At 40.4% G+C, this 20,489-nt stretch overlaps 1 protein-coding gene across 2 annotated transcripts in view; it reads right to left on the bottom strand.

Annotated features, from left to right (window-relative positions):
• The window catches only part of LOC138202787 (SPRY domain-containing SOCS box protein 4-like), a 70,708-nt gene extending 50,915 nt beyond the window's left edge, over positions 1-19,793 (bottom strand). The window contains exon 1 of one of the 2 annotated variants that reach the window (XM_069157049.1): positions 19,624-19,793. The gene's annotated coding sequence lies outside the window, so the exon portion shown is untranslated. The remainder of the gene's footprint in view (positions 1-19,623) is intronic. The other variant, XM_069157050.1, reaches the window with a different exon arrangement.
• Between the last annotated feature and the right edge of the window lie 696 nt (positions 19,794-20,489).

Genomic DNA, 20,489 nt, shown 5'->3' with positions numbered 1-20,489 from the left:
TGTTTCAAATCTTTTCATTTTAATTTGTCTCCCTCGCTCCACCCGATGGCCCCTTCCTCACTTTCCTCCCCTCTCTGCCCTCCAATCCATCCCTTCACCTGTCATCTCTACCCTCTCCTCCTCATCTCTTCTGTCTCTGCTCAGCCATTCATCAGTGCTGCACCTCCCTTGCCACTCCTCTTTTTATACCCTCCCTTCTGTGGCCTCCCTCCTTCCTTTTCTTTAACAGCTGCTGGTCTACGTCTGTCACTGCTGACAAGGGGTCAGCAGCCACGTGCCAAGTCCTCCCCTCAGTGTCCCACGGAGACCCTAAATCATTTACATATGCACACACACACACACACACACACACACACACACACACACACACACACACACACACACACACACACACACAGATCGGTTTGTGATAGGTGGCTGTCTCCCTCCTACAGAGAGCGAGGAAAGCACACAAATTTTAACTCTCAATTGCAGACTCTCATTACATCGCTGTATCATTTGTCAAGTAAACGTCTCACAAAGGCCAAATCCTTCAATTAAATGGCCCTGGACAACATGTGCAGAGCATTTCAACAGATTTAAGACTCTAAAGTGCTGATTACATTACAGCTACTGACACAGCAGCACTGATGATGCTAACTGGGTTTTGGGATAACACCGTGCTAAAACACATTAGTTTAAAGGTGCGGTGTGTAAGGTGAATTCATAGAACACTCTCCAAAAAAAATAGGAGCCAGCATTTAACCAGAAAGTTGAGGTGTCCACACCTATTGTAGGAAAGAAGGAAATGCACATGCTCCTACTTTTAAAACATTTTTTTTTACTCAGAGAACCTTTGGTTCAAAGTTAGAAAAAAAAGTGTAATAAATGCTTTAAATGCTTTCTAAATAATATTAAATCAGTATATATATATATATATATATATATATATATATATATGAATCATTTTAAATTTTTCTTATTCCTATAAAACGAACATTTCCCATAAATCCTGTCACTCCCATTCTTTACCGTTTTTCTGGTTAGCCAGCATGTTGTTTGTTTTGATGGTCTGAGGAGAAATTAAAGATCTTTGCTGACTACAAATGAGAAGTTATTTTTGTTAATAAAGCAAGTTTTGATTGAATAGGCTTCTATCAAAGGCCTTTTTTGTGGAAGAAAAAAAACCTAGGACTTTTGCAAAATTGCAAGCTCCTGCAAATATTGTAGAGATTACCTGAATTTGTGATAATCTATCACGTTTCCTGGAGGGACTGGATTATGGTCAATTGCCAACAGCTTCAGCCATCGTTGCATTTACTGTTCCACTCATTGACTACCTGCCATTAAATGGTATACCCAGGCGCAGAACATTCAACATGACAGACAAGAGGTTAGAATATGCTACTTCTCTTTTTAAAGAAGAGAATTAGTGCAGTTCAGTAAAATATATGGATCTGTTTCCTGCAGATAAAAAGGACTAGTAGCATAATAGCATTGGTAAATCTCTTTAACTGGCCAATCTTTGAGGCCAGAAGTTATAAGTAACACCAAAAGGCTGCAGTGAAGATTTATCTTTTTCTCAGGTTGTAAAAGTAAGAACATTACTGCCATGTTTCAGTATACAGCCTCTTACGACAGTGTTGGGATGGAAAAACAACAGGATTATTTCCACAACATCAAACTGATGAGCAAACTGCCGTCTCGCCAAAAAGAGTTGTTACTTGTCTTTTTAAAGTTGATGACATTCTAGACAACTTTTTATCTTCAACATGATACACTATACACTATATATGAACAAGTCATGCTGTGTGAGAGCACCTTATCTCTTTTTGCCTGACAATTCTGAGGAAGATACAGCAGGATCTTACCAACAACACTGGCAGCACTGCAGTCTCACACTAGTCAAGTTTGTGTCTACATCTCAGACACAGTTAGGTGTGTGCTTCAAGCCCACGTCTTTCTGTAGAACAATTGCTCATGGATGGTTATTGTGAAATCTGTGTAAATTATTTGCACTCGTCAATTTTCAACTGAAGCGACCATTATTTTGAAATCTGAGCCGTGGCTCCAGAACGAGATAGCAGAGTCAGAGTCCTGCAGACAGACAATCAGATAAAATAAAAATAGAGACAGAGGCAATCAGTGGGAACACTGATACATTATCTCGACCCACACACACACACACACACACACACACACACACACACGCACGCACGCACGCAGCTACTGGACAGACAAGCAGAGGCAATGGCAAGCAGGTGCTTCAGGGTATATCCTTCATCATGTTACTGAACTGGAAGAATACATTTACTTTTACATCATGTCAAACAATGATAAACATTGTCATGAAAGATATCAACTTTAAACTATGACAACAAAGTTATAGGGAGAGCAATTCTGAACAGAAAAACCTGAGTTAATACATGTGAAAATCAACACAAGGTTTAAAATTTAATTTATTCATTCATTAATATGAGACCTATTGACAATGGGTTCAGAAAGTCCCAAATATTGTACTTTTCAAAATATGTTTAGGACTGAAATGCTGCAGAGATCTTAACCCCGTTGAGTCTACATCAATGTGTCAGGGTGTCAAGGCCAGGGCCAAAGGTGAAAGGTCAGCCAAATATATAGACCACAGGGTCATCAGTGACCCAGACACACAGATACTCAACTATCAGGATTGCACACAGCAAATGTACACATACACAGACAGAGTGTGTATTACACAGCAGCCGACGTGTTTGGTTTCCTTGCTTCAAACAATCTGTCTGACAGAGCAGCATTTAAAGTTCCCATCAAACTCGAAGTTTCATATTTTTCATTTACCTCATGTCACGCTGAGCAAAAAGACCCATTTACAAAATGTGTATTAGCCTTGTCACATGGGGTGACGTGTGCTCTGTTCCGTTGTCATAATGTGCAAGAACAACACTGACAGTTCACGGGAGTGGGGGATATTTTTTTCTCCTGAGTTTGGCATTCGTGGTTTTGTTTTTTTCTCAGTTTCAGTCACATTCAATGTCTACATTATGTTTTGTGTGTAACTCAGCAAGATGAGTGAGACCACTTCATAACAAAACATAATTTGTCCCTACAGTACAATTCAAGGCCAGAACACAGACAGCATCTCACATTCTGAGAAACTGAACAACTTAAGACTGCCAACTATTGTCTTTATATGTCATTATATATTCCATCGACATGAAAATGTAAAGCCCAGGTGAAGAACACCAAAAAACAAATTAGAAAGCCAGCAGGTTTACTCATTAAAAACCTAAATAAAGTGTGAGAGCTGTTCATTGGTTGGAATATAAGTCACAGCAATTATATAAAAAAAAAAAAAAATTAATTAAAAAAAAAAAAAAAAACTATAGTTGGGAAACCCCAAAAGTTAAAAAGACCCCAATAATGATTCACACTTTTATAAGGATTTAAGGTTTCCAGGGAAATTTCCTTGAAGTTATGTTTACATTCACCAATGATTTCTGTGCCGGTTAATGCTCAATGCACAGCTGATTTTTAGAATATGCCAGCCAGCAATCGTCTTCCTCCTCCATACCTTTTTCATAGCGTATTGCTGTTTCTTGATGCATTATCATCACCAACTGTCAATCAGTGGCGTGTGGGCTGATGTGAAATTGGTATTCTACATTATCTATTCATTGATTAGTTTATTCTAAATAAATAAAGCACTTCATTTTAAATTGTGAAAAGCAGCAGCCAGCACAGAATGTCCACTACAGACATGTTAACAAGATGTAAAGATATAAAGTAAATTCAAAAAGTAAGCATGAAAGCAATGTAGCAAAAAGGTTTGTCAAACAAAAATGAGTCAAGATGACTGAAATTCAGAGAAATTCCACAATACTCGATTTGATTTCCCTCAGAAATGATGACGTGTATTTGGAGCTGGATAATAGTACGTTTAGCGTGTCATTAACACGGGTTGTTCAATAACTCAAGAGCTCTCCACCAAGGTACTTGAACAAATGTGACCGTGCATGTGTGCACTGAACTGAGCAGAGTGGCAGCAGCTACACGGACAGACCTCGTAACACAGCAGGACTCTGCGGAGCAGGTAGATGGACACATAGGTGATGACAGAGCGGTCAAAGAAGAGTCGAGAAACTGAGTGATATCCAACAGCGTTGTGTTCAACGCAGCAGCACTGCCAGCAGTTTGTCAGCCCACAGCAATTTAGCAGCTTATGGCAGCTCCATTTTCTCCAGACAGACTGGGAGGGAGCACCAGGCTGCTACAGTAATCCACTTTACTCCGGGATTAGCAGCTCTCAGCAGGTGTCACTCTGCTGTCTGTCCATCTCTGTCTTGACCTCTCCAACACTCCCATCACTCTGCAGCTCAGCGTGGGCCTGACCTGCTACTGCTTTTACATTTCCATCCAAAACAATACAGTAATGTTAAACTAGTATTATATAGAATTCACAACGCTTCATTGCTGTAATGTAGGATAACAAAAATTGCATGATAGTTGCTGAATTCAACTAATGTTTACCCAGAATCCTGAAGTAAACTAATTTACAGTGCTGAAGAGTAAAGTTTAGCCTCTGCTCACTGTTAGCGGTAACACACATCAGTGGATGTATCCCACAGAAGGTCGTTAAATTCTTTGCTCAAGTCTTGAGCCATCTACTTTTCATCAAAGAAGCAGATATTTGTATGTACTGATGATTCAACTGGGAGAGTTTCATGTTCACAGACGTGCTCCACAAACCAGTCACCAATCAGTCCATGCAGGAAATAAACAGGATTTAAGATAAGTGAACAGGCAGCACACGAACTAGATATCTGCTCAGCAGCGCAACAAGACGGTCTGGCTAATAAAAACGTCACCTTTATAGACATCTTTCAAATCAGTGGTTTAGATAAGCGAGTTAACCTGTGACTGTAGTTTTTTTTTTTTTTTTAAACCAGTCCGACTGCTTGTGTTTTGAGATGCCACTTTCACATTAGTGTAAATTCATCCATTAATCTTTGCCCTAAGAATCTCAAGCTTGCTGTCTTTTACGTTTAACAAACATGAAAGTAGTGTCAGTCTCCTTATCTTCTTAGAAAGTGAGTCAAAAAATGTCAAACTCTGGCTTTAATGTAGTCGATGTGATGCTAATACACTCCATTATAGTGCTACAATTAATTGATTAGTCAATCAACAGAAATGAGCTCATTAGCTTTGAGGACAAAAACAGTCACTTTTGATGAATTTTACTATTTTCTTGCATTTTGCAGCCTTAATAAATAAGAAATAGAAACAGATCAATAGATAATGAAAATAATCACTATTTCAAGGCCTTCTCCAACGTGTGTAGATGTGAATATAGATATAATTGGCATTTTATAGGTATCTAACTGAACGCCTTATATCAGATGACTGTGTGCATGTAATGGATTCTCTCCTTCTCTCCCAACTGGCAGTGAAGGATGAGAGCGTCAGTAAACATTTAAACAATACAAGTGCCAAGTGATTGTTTAGTTTTGTGCTGGCGAGTCACATGAAGCCAGTGCGCTCTGTAATGAGATGAGAGTCGCTACAAACAAGAGAAATGAGTAATTATCAATGCAGAGAAAGACCGAGCCTCATATGTTCACACTGTTGATCTGGTGAGGGGAAAGGTCAAACTGATGAATATCTCCCTCTGAAAACAAAAGATATCGGCTCATTATACATCAACCCCACTGAAAACACCCTTATATGTCAGACGATCTAATGTTGCCATGACAACTACAGAAGTAGCAAGGAGGCGTGCACACACAAACTAGCGTGCAGGCGACATATTTCAGCTGGATGTAGGCCTACAAAGAGGAAGTCTCCACTGCAAGCGTTGGAATAGGAGAGGAGGATATGGAGAGCCAAATATAGGAACAGAATAATGAGCTTCTTATCGTCTGGTCCATCGTTTCCATATCTATCCCTGCTTTCCTCATTGCTCCATCTCCCTGTCATTTTTCCTGCTCTCCTTCAGCCTTGACAGGACCAAATATTTCCCTAGGGCCACTCTCCTGTATAAAAGAGATATATTACACCAGGAATTTTCGATTAAGTGATGGCGGCCAGGTTTTCCTTTAAAAATGGCACTGGAAGAGAACTGGACAATTTCCTCACCTCAAGCACAGATACCCAAGCATGTCAAATCAGGGCAGTTCACGGTGGGTTCAGCGAGTTCATCAGCATACTTATCAAACTCAGAATATACTATCGTCTCACTATATACTAGCTGTGCACTTTTGAATTGGCCGCCAATCCTTTAACCAGACATGAAGGCGCAATGTACTGTGGGATTTAACAAAAACAAACATTTTATACAGAAAACAGAATTATTAAGAGATTAGAGACTCAATGATTGTTGGTTACCGGCCTTTCCTTTAAGTTTTAGGGTGAACAGGAAGTCAGTTGTCCACATACCAGTCCACACAGGACTGATTCCATTATTAAATAATCTGTCAATTGACTGTTTTTACGACAAAATGTCACAAAATAGTGGAAAATGTCCATTGCAATTTACCAGAACTCGGGATAGAGTCCTCCAGCTATATTCTTTGTTCGACCCAAAGATATTCAGTTTCCAATTATAAAACTCAGAAAAGCAGCACATTTTTGTATTTGGCAGTTTTCCATAAAAATTGTTTCAAATGTTTAACAGATAAAATATACCTGATTGATGAACTAATTGTTTTAGCTCCCAATCCACATCCTTGCTGTGACCGTCTCTCTTGCACATACACGAAAACAAAAACACCCAGTCGAGTTGGACGTAGAGACTCTCCGGTTTCACCGCCACCTCCTGTTTCTTTGACTAATTCAAGGCAACCGGGCAGCTCGGTTACAGACACAGATAAACCAGCCTGGAGGCTAAAACCATGAAGAAAAACAAAGTCTTCTCATCCCTGCGCAACACAAATGATTGACACAAATTGTTGCAATCTGTCATTCGAATGCAAACACATGTTGGGGGCCACAGAAAAGAGGATGGCTCACACATGTCTATATCTCTGAAGGCCTGTCTTAATATCACTGTACCTGTTTTCACCTTGCATCTGCCCCCTGTTCTTCCATTCTACTACTCATTCACACACATCAGCTCTGAGTCCTCGTCCTCTCTTCTAATCCCTTGAAAGTGTTAGTTATAAAGTGTTTTTTTTGTTTTTTTTTTGGGGGGGGGGGGGGGTTTGTCCCTCATCTCCTTTCAATTCTTCTCTTTCCGTCTCACACACACAAACTGGTGTCACAGAGTAATTTCAGTAGTAAAGCACAAACAGGATGACGTGTCTATAAGAGCTTCGGTACACTCACTTTGAACTCGAGACTGGTATGTGCTCGGGGACTGTTGAAAAAAAAAATAGCTGGGTGGTGCAAATACCACATCAGAGGCCTTTTCTCTAGGCAAGAGGGTAAATGAAGTGGGGAAGATGCTATAAATAATCCAAAAGAAAAAAAACCACAAGCTCCGCATGATGAGCTAACGATACACTAGGAGGAAGCTAATTTAGAAACAATTCTAGTATATATTTTTTTTTTAATCAAGAATAACACCAGACAAGGAAATATTGCCAGGTATTTTCAGTCACGTAACCAGACGAGAAGACAGCATGGAGAGAGACTGCTTGTCCTTAGCAACAGATAAGAATAAAGGATGAGGATGTCAAAGTGTCCCAGCTGGCGCAATCAACCAAAAGAAGCGAAGATTTTCATTAACAATGTCCATCAATATATACTGTTTAAAAATCAGCTCATTATATTAAAAACTGAGGAAGTAATTAAGTTGTTTTGGTGCATGAGTAGATGTAGACCGTTGGTATAAACCTGCCACTGGCAGACTATTTTTATAGACATTATTCTTCTGAATTTTTTTTTATTAACTCTTCCACACAGTAGACTAGAGTCTGATGGATAAATCGGTTGGGCCAATACACCAACTGATATTAGGCTGTCACAAATGTTTTGTAACTGATGTCTACTGCAGTCTGGACGAAGTTGCAGACAGACATGTCAAAGACGCATGTTTACGGCAATTTAGAAACACTCTCGAAAAGACATTGTTTTTCCACCAGAGGGGGGGGTCTGTCATACACCGTGCATAATTTAAATTCTTTAATTGTAAATATAACTAGATTTTTAAAAAGGCTATATCAAAAAAGTGACCTTTCTGCGATTTGCTTTTGCAAAAAATTAATACTGGATACATTTTTCTTAAATCTGATTTTTTTTTTTTAACTTTTATATACGGATGTCAGTATGACCTTCAAAAATCCGGTCAGTCAGGCTCTACTCTAAACGATCTAGAAGTACAGGTACGAACCAGCTGCTTTCTGCTTCTGTTCTTGTACTGAACACTGAAAACTATGATTAGCATTCGCTTCTAAAAAAAGTTCTTGGGGCAGAGTGAATGAAAATAAAGCTCTGTTTGACATTATTGATGTTTGATCAAGTAGAGATTGATTTATTTCTAATTAACTTGAGATTGATACATCTTGTTCTCACAATTGCTCCATTTTGCTTATGTGGAAAAAATAAACTAAAAGTAGCCCGCAGATAGAAATATGAGCGAAACACACAATATCCACATTAATAACTTGAAGTTTCACTGGAGTCCAGCACGCTGCGGCAATCAGGATTTGTTTTCCCACAATATTACCAATGTGAAAAAAAAATGACCATTTCCTTTGAATACACTAATGGCTGAAACTGCTGTGAGGGAGAAATAAGCAGTGAATATCTGACAACTTCATTATAACCACTTTTACCTCCCTGGGTTCAAACATGTTCACCAACTCAGGTTTAAAAATGGAAACCAGTGGCAAAAAGCCTCCTTTACATTTGAAAGTGCCAAATGCAAACATAAAACTCAGGGAAATTCAGCACTGAAGACACTCAGCAACACTTTAAAGGCGCTCTGACAGACAGGCGGCCACACCAGAATGGTTTATTCATTTCAATCCTCAGCTAATATACAACATACATAAATAAACATCAAATATGTATAAATAAATAGATTATTTCTGCCACCTTTTCTCTATCCTCCACTGAGAGCTAAACATAAAGAGACACATAAATATTCATAAACACATAGCTGCTGAAAGATATGATGAGCACTGTGACAATCTGGAGTTGGCTGATGGACAGTGGTTGTTACGATGTGATGAAATGATTACTAACTGCTAGCTAGTTCTCTCTCACTGCTCAGAGTGGGCTTCACTCCTCTCAGACTGGTGACATACCTCATCAAACTGTGGTCTGTAATAAATGGCACTGAGTGTTTGTGTGTGTCTTTGAGTGTCTGCCTGTGCTCATGATCATACTAGTGTGTGCGTCAGTGTCTGTTTGGCAGCAGCGTGCCTTTACAGCATGTGGTGGTGGTCTGGTTTCCACTCACACGGCTGTAAAGTGGCCTGATGAAAGCTCACACATGGTGGCGGTGAGACGAGTCTGAACTCCTGTCGTGACCACAGAGCCCGAACGGCTGGACAACAGAACCTCCCAGTCTGTCGCAGATCTTCAACTAGAAAGTTAATCAAAACTCGAGTCGTGTTGTCATGTTTGAGTCGTGTTGTCAGGCAAATGAGCTGGTGTTCATGTCACGATGCTGCCATAAGAAAAGGGGCATTCCAATAAAATCAAGGCATAGATCTTGAACTTTATCTTTTCATCTTCCCATCAACAACTCAAGCAGCGGGTCATCATGTTTCTGTCAGATGTTTGATCCCTACTGTCAGCTGACATTTCAGTCAGATCACTGCTTCTCGACCCCATTCACCTCCAGTTTCATCCTACCCAGCTTCCCACTGGGCTCATCCCGCTCCACATCACATCCACCTACATCCCCAGCTATTGTTCTTCACTCCTTTAGCACTGCCAGTGTCAAGAATCTGAATCTTTTACTCCTGTAAAATGTAAACATCACCAGGGGTTCAAACTGCACCACGGGAACTTCTCACATATTTTACATACTTTTCCTGCCGTGCACACTATTTCAAATACATGAAGGTGATTGTGCTTTCAGATTTTTTTTCAGTAAGTCTCTCCTGATTTAAATCAGTTCACTTTCTGGGAAAAGGTCAACTCTGTTTTTCTGTTTCCATTTCATATACTATCTATTTTTTATCTTCAATCTTTAATATTCAGCTACATAGCCAATTTATTACCCATGACTGTCTTGAATTTTACAAATATTTTCCTCATTAATTTCAGTTACCCTCAAACTGAAAAGCAAAAATGTAATTTGTCTTGTAAGAAAATTTTAACTGTTCAACAGTAAATTCCAGTCTAAGTTTCATGGCTATGCAAACCCAAACTGACGGCATTCATTCGGTCAAAGGTTTTTAAATGATAAACATTAAAGGTCCCATATTTTACACTTGTATAGTGTTTTATTAGCAGTCTTGACCTCTATAAAAAAAAGATACATTTGTTGTTTGAAGGACCAAAAACCATCTCAATTTAGTTTTACACCTCTCTTAAGCTTCTCTCTGGAGCTCTACCAAGAACAGGTTGTTTCTTCTGTCTTCAAGTTGCATTGATATCAATGACCCTCTCTTGCGATTGGCTCAGGATATCTCTAGTATTGTAGCTTGGGCAAACATGTGGCATGAGAGTGAGGTTGTGACATAACAAATATACCACTCATTTACAGCCACAGATGCTCAACGCGGGCTGTGTGCTTTTCTCTCTGGACTAAGCGCTTTCACACTTTCACAGCATTTATATTGGACCTACATCTGCTTTATTATCAGAAAGAAAACTGATGTCTAAATTTATATAATATGGGACCTTTAATACTGTATCTAAAACTACTATAATTGAAAGCATATTTAAACTCCAAAAGTCATATGTCCTACAGTTATGATTTTGTTGAGCAAGTTGTGTTTATAAGTCACAAATGTCAGATACGTACTTAAATTATACAGATTGCAACCGGGTTAATGAGTTAACAAACACAACAGGTGCAGGTGTTTTCACGGTGCACAAGGCATCGCTGAGTGATTTAATGAGTATGAAAATTATGTGAATCGTATGCCATGGCCCAAACATTCAGGCGATCACACAGATGTGGATCAGACAATGTAAGCCAAGGTGCATTAAAGCTGTACTGGAGGCTCGTGGTGGGCTAACACCATACTATCACGCTTCATGTGTGCTTTATTTTGTCACCCATGTACATTTAGGTATCTCCTTAATCCAAAATCTGAGGTTAGCTAACCTTTAAATTTACTGTGATGTCATGGTAATAAATACAAATATGTTGCCCAAGGGACCACCTTTAACTCTGGATCTGAGTTCTGCTACAGTAACTGAGCTTTATAAATTTATAACTATAGCAATGAATCATTTATATTATCATGCTGTTTTCTATTCTGGGACTAAACATGTAATTGCGTTTAAATCCACCACCCTCGCTTCTCACCTTTACAAAGACATCACCATCTGCAGTGACACACTCCAGCGTACTCCCTCTTCTCTTATACTCCTCATCCTCCTCTCATACTTCTCCCACAATTCCTTACACCTCTCTCTCCCTCCCTCAGTCCCTCCCTCTCTCCTCACCAGTCACCTCCTTCCCTCACCATCCTCCTGGTCTGAAATGACTCACAATACAAGCCTCCTTCAAAATGCCAGCCTCTTCTCCTATCACCTCCACGTCTCATCTCACTTTCCTTTCACTTGTCTTCTTTCTCTCACATACACTCTTACTTCCTCTTGCCTCTTTCAGTCCACCCACTTCCCCTTGTTTTCCTTCAACTATATCCGTCTCATCCACCTTTTATTTCTCTCTCCAACTTCCTGCCCTCCTCTTTTCTCACTCCCTCTGCCTCTATCCTTCTTTTAGCACTAATTAAGTTTTTGTGTGTCTGCATAGTTCTGTTCCGGCATCGCTTCCTTCCTCTCAAGCTTTCTCCAGCCAAAAACCGTGACTCCCCTCTCGTGTCTCCATTTGACTCAATGGTGTCCGTCAAAGAGTCAATGAGTCACACTTCTGTTCATCCCTGTCATGACTGAAGCTGACATTGTACTTCCCACATCCAGTAGCACGAGATGGTGGGTGGGATTTAAATTCTGTCATCAGAGGGTGTACGTGTAAGCTCTTTGCAGACATCTATGTAACTCCAATTTGTTGTCACTGTGGTGACTATTTTTGACACTTTTAAGAGAGACTGTGTCAAGACATCTGTCGCTGCCTACACATGTTCATACCGTCATTAGGACAATGTAAAGACAATCCAATGTGCAACAACTCGAATAGGGAAAAGGCCAAGTTTGAGAATGTGTATTTCTGCTGATACTGATCCACTGCACATGTGGAAAGCAGCCTCAAGAAAGTAGTATAAACACAACTATTACGCATCCGTGGTGGACGCAGCTGTCCGCGTCTGCCGGGGAGCGTATTCAGGATCTTAGCATATTACAGAAAAATAAAAACGTCCCTGTCCCCAGACTGATGGGTACAAATACACACACAAACCTACAGAGTCCTACAGATTAATCTGCCAGGCTCGTGTTCATCATTAGCTCACTACAAAACAATATAGGGAGCAGAAAGAACCAGCTGCAAGCTACAACCAGCTGTGTCATCATTATGTCCCTGCTGTGTCTGTGTGTGTGTGTGTGTGTGTGTGTGTGTGTGTGTGTGTGTGTGTGTGTGTACGTATGCATGTGCCCCTTTTTCAGAATGCTGATACCTTTGTCTAAGGTATAATGTAGGCTTTGTGTAAGTCTGTATTAACTTTTTCCAATTTGGGAGCTTTTGATCATTTTCTGGCTTTCCTCCCTCATCTTAAGTGTGTGTGTGTGTGTGTGTGTGCGTGTGTGCGTGTGTGCGTGCGTGCGAGAGTATGTGGAAGCCTATCTCTATAATTAGGGCAGGCCAGCCACACATGGGTCTCCCCTGACACTTCCCCTCCAAGATCTAAATATTCATGAGACTCTAAACGCTTTCATGAGCTTTGTAATTATGGACAGAAAATACACAGAGAGACAAAGAGAGAGAAAGAGGGAGACAGTGGGAGGTAGAGAAGGAAATGCCCTCCCACTTTTTAAAAACAGGCTGTCCCATACTATCAACCGACTTGTTTGACCTGCTGACACTCAAGCAAGAACAAGAAATATATTAGTTTTAAGTAGACAGATTCTGATTTCTATTTTTATCTCTTAGTTTTGTGCGTTAACTGCTTTAAAAATGTCTTAATTTGACGGGGCGAGCACATTTTAAATGTAAATATAAGCTCAAGGCAAAATACTGTCCAGTGAGAATTTTAAATTTGTAAATGATGCTATAGCAGCAACATCAGCAGCAATTTGGACAGATGTTTCTTGGACTCAACAGTCCGATGAGTCCATATCAGTAATCAGGTATGGCAGCACTTGTTTTTGTAATGACTTGAAACACAGACTCCATCAATTTATTCCCGTTTGGTTTAGATCATCTGACAAGTAGACCTAGGCGAAAACCCAAACCAAGGCGGACATCAGGCGTCGACCTAGAAACGATTCATCCAATTCGAATCCTGTAGGTATGTTCGATAAAAGCTTTTCCCTGGATGATTTAGTGAGCTACCGCTCACTATACACAAGCCTCTGCCTTGTCTAGTTTTCATTTTACAGCTTTACTTAAAATCAAGCAGCATGTATCACGCTGCTTGCTGGGGTTGAGAATATGCTTGAAACGAGCTTTCTCTGTCAACATGTTATCCAACATGATGATAAAAGGTCAGGGAGAAAAAGGGAAATCAGCATAACAGCGCATACTTTTGGTCAGTCTTTCCGTGAATGCTTTTCTGGTGTTGTGCATGTTTGTCCACACAGAAAGTTATGGAGAAGTTGTGTAAAGAATGAGAATGAAATTAGGAGAGGAAGAAGTGGAAACGCTACCTAAAACTCTTGTCACAAATACACACACTGGCCAATTGCTGCATGATAGGAATGATTGTGGGCCTGATGGTGTCTAAAAGTTAAATTTGTTGGACGCAGCCGCCCGTTTCAAAAGAAGTTTCAGGAAATGACATGACAAGTAATTTTATTAAAACACAACAAGGTCCTAATGATTTTAAAATGCAGTCTCCAGTATGATCATATGATGCAATAATATGACAAAAATTATATTAACTTAAAAAAAAAACATTGCAATTGTGAATAATAAAATCAGGATGACTGATTCCCAGTATTGTTTTTTATGAGACACTATAACATTGTCCAGGCTTATTGGGGCACTTGAATAGAACAGAGCCATCTGTAATGTTATTATACTAAAACACATAATTTATTCTATGATGATAATCAAAAAGACAGCTGTGATAAAGGCCTATTGTTATTTTTATGATCAAGATAAATCAACATGGATACTTAGTCTTCTATACTTTGTTAATCATAATGCTTAACCGTCTTACAATAAGAAAAAATAGCTTGGCTTGGTTTCTGACAAGCGTCTCGGCACTGGGTTCGTCCCATTTACTTCAAAGCCCGTGGACAAATCTAATATAAGTGTGAATATGATGTGTGCTACCCAGGCCTTATAGTGCTGTCTGCTCTATTCTTAGATTCTAAGTGAATAGTTGGAAAAACCAGTAAGGATTCCTGTTACAAAAACACTGTGAGAGGTGACATGTGAGAACTCTTCCAGGCTTTTAAAGAAAGTCTCTAACAGGAAATTCTTTTGTTTCCTCTTTTAGTAAAAGAAAGTATCAGCTAAAATCCTAGCAGAATTGCGTAAGAGCCCCCTGTAAGTTTTCATTCCAGTGTATTTTAATCACAAATATAGAAAGTTTTTTACACTCTAGTCAAAATGATCACATGCCTGCTTCACATTCCAGGATGAGTCAATTGATTTTATCCTTCCGGAAAAGCCATCAGATAGTGTCACAGAAGCCATGAAATCACAGGCAGACTGCACCATGAGGCAGCTGATTCAGAGCCGATCGTCCCCTGCTCTGACACATAATGATGCTGAGCTGACACACACAGAACAGGGAAATGAAACATTTCAGTGCACACACAAACAAACAAACACACACGCGGGCACTAAATCACCTTAAAATTACAAACAAGCAGGAGCACGGCCGTCATTTATATGCAAATGAGTGCACCGCTTTCTCTCCTCCATGTGGCCCTCCCTCCAGCAAGAAAAGGACAGAGCAAACTTCCGATCAGATCAGGCAAGATGTCAGACAAAGATGATTGTGAGCGACGGGAAGCCAAACGATGTGAGACGAAGACGGGCAATGAAGTGAAATGAGCTAAGATAACAGGGTTTATGAGGAGCGGACATTAACTTGAACCAAGGTCTGTTTGTAACAACACTAATGATTTAATGCTCCCTGTTGTCTCCCCATGGCTCCAACTCCACTGCCGGCCTGTATTCCCCGGGAGGAGGAGGTTGATTAACGACTCACTGCTGCAATGTCTCCTCAACAAACTGACGCGTATCGCGCCGGACGACAAGGAGCATCAACCCCCCCCCCCGATAAAGTCATGAACACGCGAGAACACAAGGAGATACACCAGCAGAGGTGCGTGCAATGAATTCATCTCTGCCACTCAGGCACGAGAAGGAAATCTGCCCACATTACTGTTAAGCACCCTATTACTTGAGTTAACCAGTCAATGTAATGGCCTCTGTGAATCACCAGTCCATCAGCAGGCACAAAACACAACCCACATGCACACTGGTTGTACACCGCTTCTAAACACTGAGCACCTGTCAAGGGCAGGAGGAGCTCGTCGTCTTCCTGTTTGCTTCTGGTGGCAGCAGTTAAGGTCATCGACATTGGAGTCCAGCAACGCATGAGCGTGCACTTTTTCTTGGGTGACGTCAGGGGTGTTGAAGTCCATGTCCATGTTTGTGTCTCTGTAAGCGTTTCTGTAAACTCAGCAGTCTATCACTGACTTCACACAAAGCTGCTGAATATAAATCTATTCCCAGCCCATCTGCCAGTGTAGAATGCATAAATTTACATGAATGTCCGATGACAGAAAGATATAAATGACAGACAGATAGAAAGATAGAGCTTCGAACTAAACACAATAGACAGTTGATTCATATGCATGTAATTCATGGGTAATTATGAAGAAAACAGGCAATGCAAAGTTGATAACAGTCATTTTTTTGTCAGGGCATGCGAAATTTGTCTACATGCAAGCATACAATTCAATATAGATGGGGCATTAAGTTTCTAATAATAAATTATAACTAATGAAATGTACTGAGGTTTACATTGAGTGTTTTCCTATATTTTATATAGTAACAAATAATATAGGAAATTACTAGAAACCCCTGCAGCTAGCACACATCAAACATGTCCCTTTCTTTAAAGGTCAATCCACTGTCACTTTAAAGTTGAAATGTTTTCAAGCTTTATTTGCTACAGAAGTTGTATTTCACTTAAAAAGAAAAAAACACAACAAAATAATTCATTAACAGAGGTGCCCACATTTCTGCACGTAGCTGTACACAGAAAGCCAGGTCCAAAACCTGTCAAAGCACCAATTTGACACTTTGCTCATGCTTGCCAAAATATGACTCTCAGCGTTAGAAACAAAATACTCTGTCTTCTGTACTCTGATCTATTTTTTTCACCTTGATTTAGTATAATTTGAGACTTCACAGGTTGACATCTTTGAGTCTGCTTCATGTGGTCCTCTGCTGTGGTACACAACAAACACAGTGGGAGAGGCGGGGAAATAAAGTAATTAAAAATAATGATGGCTGATGGAAAGCAGCTCATACTGACAGCAAAATGCTGTCTGTCTTCTCACCGCACAGCCTTATGTGTCGGTGAATGATAAGCACAGTGACACACTGAGCGCTGAGCAGAATGCAGATGAGCAATATGTCCTACAACTGGAAATAAAAATGGACCTAAAATCAGATTAAAAATTATATTAGGTGACCGAGATGTTGATTAATTGATGCGCAATAACATTAAGTCAACTCCTGGGCTGATTGCGTTTGTGTTTTTCCTGAGAGAGTCGTCCATCTCTGCATCGCTGCATTTAAATTAGTAATCTGAACTCATGGGGACCCCTCTGAACAGGGATTACCACGACATGATTTAGACAGAACTTCCACTATCTCCATCTGGGGATTTTTACCACGCCATACATAATGCCAGGCCGTATCTGTTCAGTCTAAAGCGCAGTGACAGGGTGTGATAAGGCACAGTCGAGTTAAAAATCCTTATCTGGCCTACGAACTGAATCCCATCTGCCTCTCTCCCCACAGACTAATAAAACAGCTTATTAGTCCCTCTCAATGGATAAAGGGGAGATTTTTTAAAAAGGAGGGGAAAATAAAGACAGAAAGAAAACAGATTAGGAGAGAGAGAGAGAGAGAGAGAGAGAGAGAGAGAGAGAGAGAGAGAGAGAGAGAGAGAGATAGCTGAATGAGCAATGGAGGAGAGAGAAAAATGTGTAGGATTTATTTAAGCGATAAAAAAAAACAACTGTTGAAATATTAGTCTAACTGTGCGCGATAAAAAAAAAAATTGAAAGTTCAGCTGAAGTTTATGCAGCAGATAAACAGCCACTGGCATGTCAGTTGGAGAATTTGAACCATTCAGTGAAATAATAATTAGACTCGGACAAACCCTAATATTTGACTGGACCATGTATGAAATGCTAGAGGGCTTTTGAATTGAAAGGGAAACAGGAAGTCACGGCATTCAGCCAAACAATGGTGACTTCACCAGTCAGTCATACGACATACGACCGACTAATGGTGTAGCGTTGGTCGCTCAGTCAGTGACAGACATTCGCATTTATAGGGAAGTCCAGCCAATTATAAGATGTTGTGTCAGTTAATGTGTTTGAGGCTGAAGGCGGTTGAAGCGCCAGAAAAAGCTGAAGTGTCTGTATGTTCAAGTGCTGAAGAGTATTTCAGCTGTCAGGTGAAATAGTAAAAATCAGCTAAAGTTACAATGACTAGCCGATTAAAAATGTACTATTGTATGCAAGCTTTACCAGCAGAGTTTGTACTGCATCTCATCCTCATTTGCTTTTTTGAAGTCATCTTTGCATGTTTCTGCTGTTCGCACCATCACATCTAATCTCTCTGCGACACAGTTTTACCTGGTAGCAACGTGTTCTTCTTCTCCATATGTCGTTGGCAGACAGCTTTACCGCCACCTTCTGACGGGAGTAACAAGTTGTTGGTAAAAACGGGAAATAAGAAAAAACGATAGTCACACATATCAATTGATTTGTTGTATATCAACGGCATTTCGTAGATTTGAAAATCATGTCCCATCCCTGCTGCGGGGGATGGACAGCATGTCTGATTTTTCCCAGGAATGACGCCACGGACACCAAACTTGTTCAGTTCGTAATACCGCCAAAGCAAGAGCTTTCATCAGTAACCACAGTGCAACCTCATTTGGCCACTGATTGTGACTTTAACAGACATTTGTGTAAGCTGAAAGCAGTTTAAGCGTACATAGATAAACTGTCCATAAGTTCGAGAGGCAAGAAAGAAGAAGGGTTAGGAGGGCAGGAGACAAAAAAAAAAAAGGGACATTGGGGCACCACAGGAAGAGTAGTGGAAGCAGAAACAGATGAGATGGTAAGTGGGGAAGTATGAATGGAAGGTGTGAGGGAACAAAAGAGACCCCGGCGCTGAGGAGAGACGCTGGTGAACAGCCTGACCTCCCGTAGTGACTGGCTGGTCAGATCCAGCAGACAGATAAATGACCCTCTGTCACTGGTACAATGCACCGTCCCCTCCTCCTACTCCATCTCTCTATCCCACCGTCTCTCCCCCTCCAGACCACCTCCCTCCCATATGTTGACAGCTCATCCATCAAGATGCAGACCAACACTTTTCTTTTTTCATATTACCCGTGTGTCCTCCCACTCTGTCCAGTTTCCAGAGCCCTCTCTTCTCCTCTCCTCTCCTCTCACACTGCATCTCTACCTACTCCTTTTCTCTCTCTCCTCCCCTCCCCGCTCTCACCATGCACTCTCCATCCTCCATGTCGCTGTAACCCTACACATCTTAGCACCGTAAATGTCAAGGTGCAGCCACTAGCCTGAACAGAGAGAGAGAGCTGATCAGTTGTAGAGTACAGACAGGAAAGGAGTTGTGACTCTGCCAAAATACATTTGTATAAACCAAAAGCGATAACTCTCTAAAAACAAGTACACTTTTTGAGGCATTTCTGTTCTGATGTGAACTGATTTAGTTCTTAGAAATGAATGATTTTTAAATAATAGTAAGTTTAAAAGGCACTAACTGCTTTGATGATTATTCGATATTGCTACACACAAGACTCAAGCAGTACAGAGACGCAGTCAGTCAACCTCTCCATCCCATTACTCTGTGATGAGGCGACATCAGTGTGATGTCAAAATGCAGACGCACACCAGCACATGAGTTCATGCACATCCTGGTAATGTTTTACTAAGCGTTGCTGATGATGATGAAAGCTGTGAAAACTTTATCAGACTGCTATGCTTTCGCAAGAGGCGCAAAACTAAAAGAAAGCATAGAAATAAGCATAGAAAAAAAAAAAAGTCGGGTGTAAAATTTGTATTCATGCAATTCAAAGTGGACTGAAGAGACTTTTTGAAGAAAAAAAATACTACATTCTGCTCGCCTTCCTGCAAGTGCTTAAAACCCGGTGTTAACAGAGAAACACTCACCGAACAGAAACTCACCGCGTCTCCAAACGGCACTTTCTTTAGGAGGATTTCTCCACGAGACTAGAAGAACCGAGGCGTCTCCTCTTCTCCGCTGTTCACAACAGCGTTATTCCGGCGCTGGTACAAACGTTACAGCGATTGTAGCGACGGTTTCTTTGTTGCAGTAAACAGCAGCTCGACACATCCAGGGAGCCGATGCTCAGTGTCCATTTACTCCGCACAACGAGCGTTGATTGGCCGCCTCAGCTGAGACGCAGCTGTCTGCTCTCAGGCTATTGGTTCTGCGTCTGATGGTGCGTTCACGAGCTACGCTTGACCACTATGTCCCGAAGTGCCAATTCCTAGAAAGGTACACAAATATTGGCAATACTATTACTGTTACCATTACTATTGGGCCACCATTACTTCTACCATTACTATTACCACTATAACAGTGATAATGATAACAGCAAACCTTTGCAAAAGATATATAGGCCTACAGATGCCGATGTTTTAATTTCATCAGGATTTTTATAACTGTGTCTATCTGTTTGCGTTTTTATGATTTTATTCCATGTTTATTTTTCATGAAATGTAATCTATTACATATAAACCAATTCTGAAGTTTCACTTTTCAACACTCCAACTTTATGTTATTCATTATCACTGAAACTTCCGGCTTCCACAGTTATTATAAAAGACACTTCAAATTCCTTCAGTAAGTGTGCATCCATACTGCCACTTCAAGATATTTCAGAATTTAGCTAATTGCCAAATTATCTAACTACAAATATTCAGTTGTGAGCACATGGATATTTTCTTTTGCAGGTATGATTCGGGTTGTATGCTCTGCTGCTATCTTAGCTCGGCCACCCTTTAGATCTAAA

This window comes from Embiotoca jacksoni, unplaced genomic scaffold (genome assembly GCF_022577435.1).
Source record: "Embiotoca jacksoni isolate LCO1_2020_lvr unplaced genomic scaffold, fEmbJac1.0.p SCAF_22, whole genome shotgun sequence".
NCBI lineage: Eukaryota > Metazoa > Chordata > Actinopteri > Embiotocidae > Embiotoca > Embiotoca jacksoni.
This window is presented reverse-complemented; position numbering and strand designations above follow the sequence as displayed.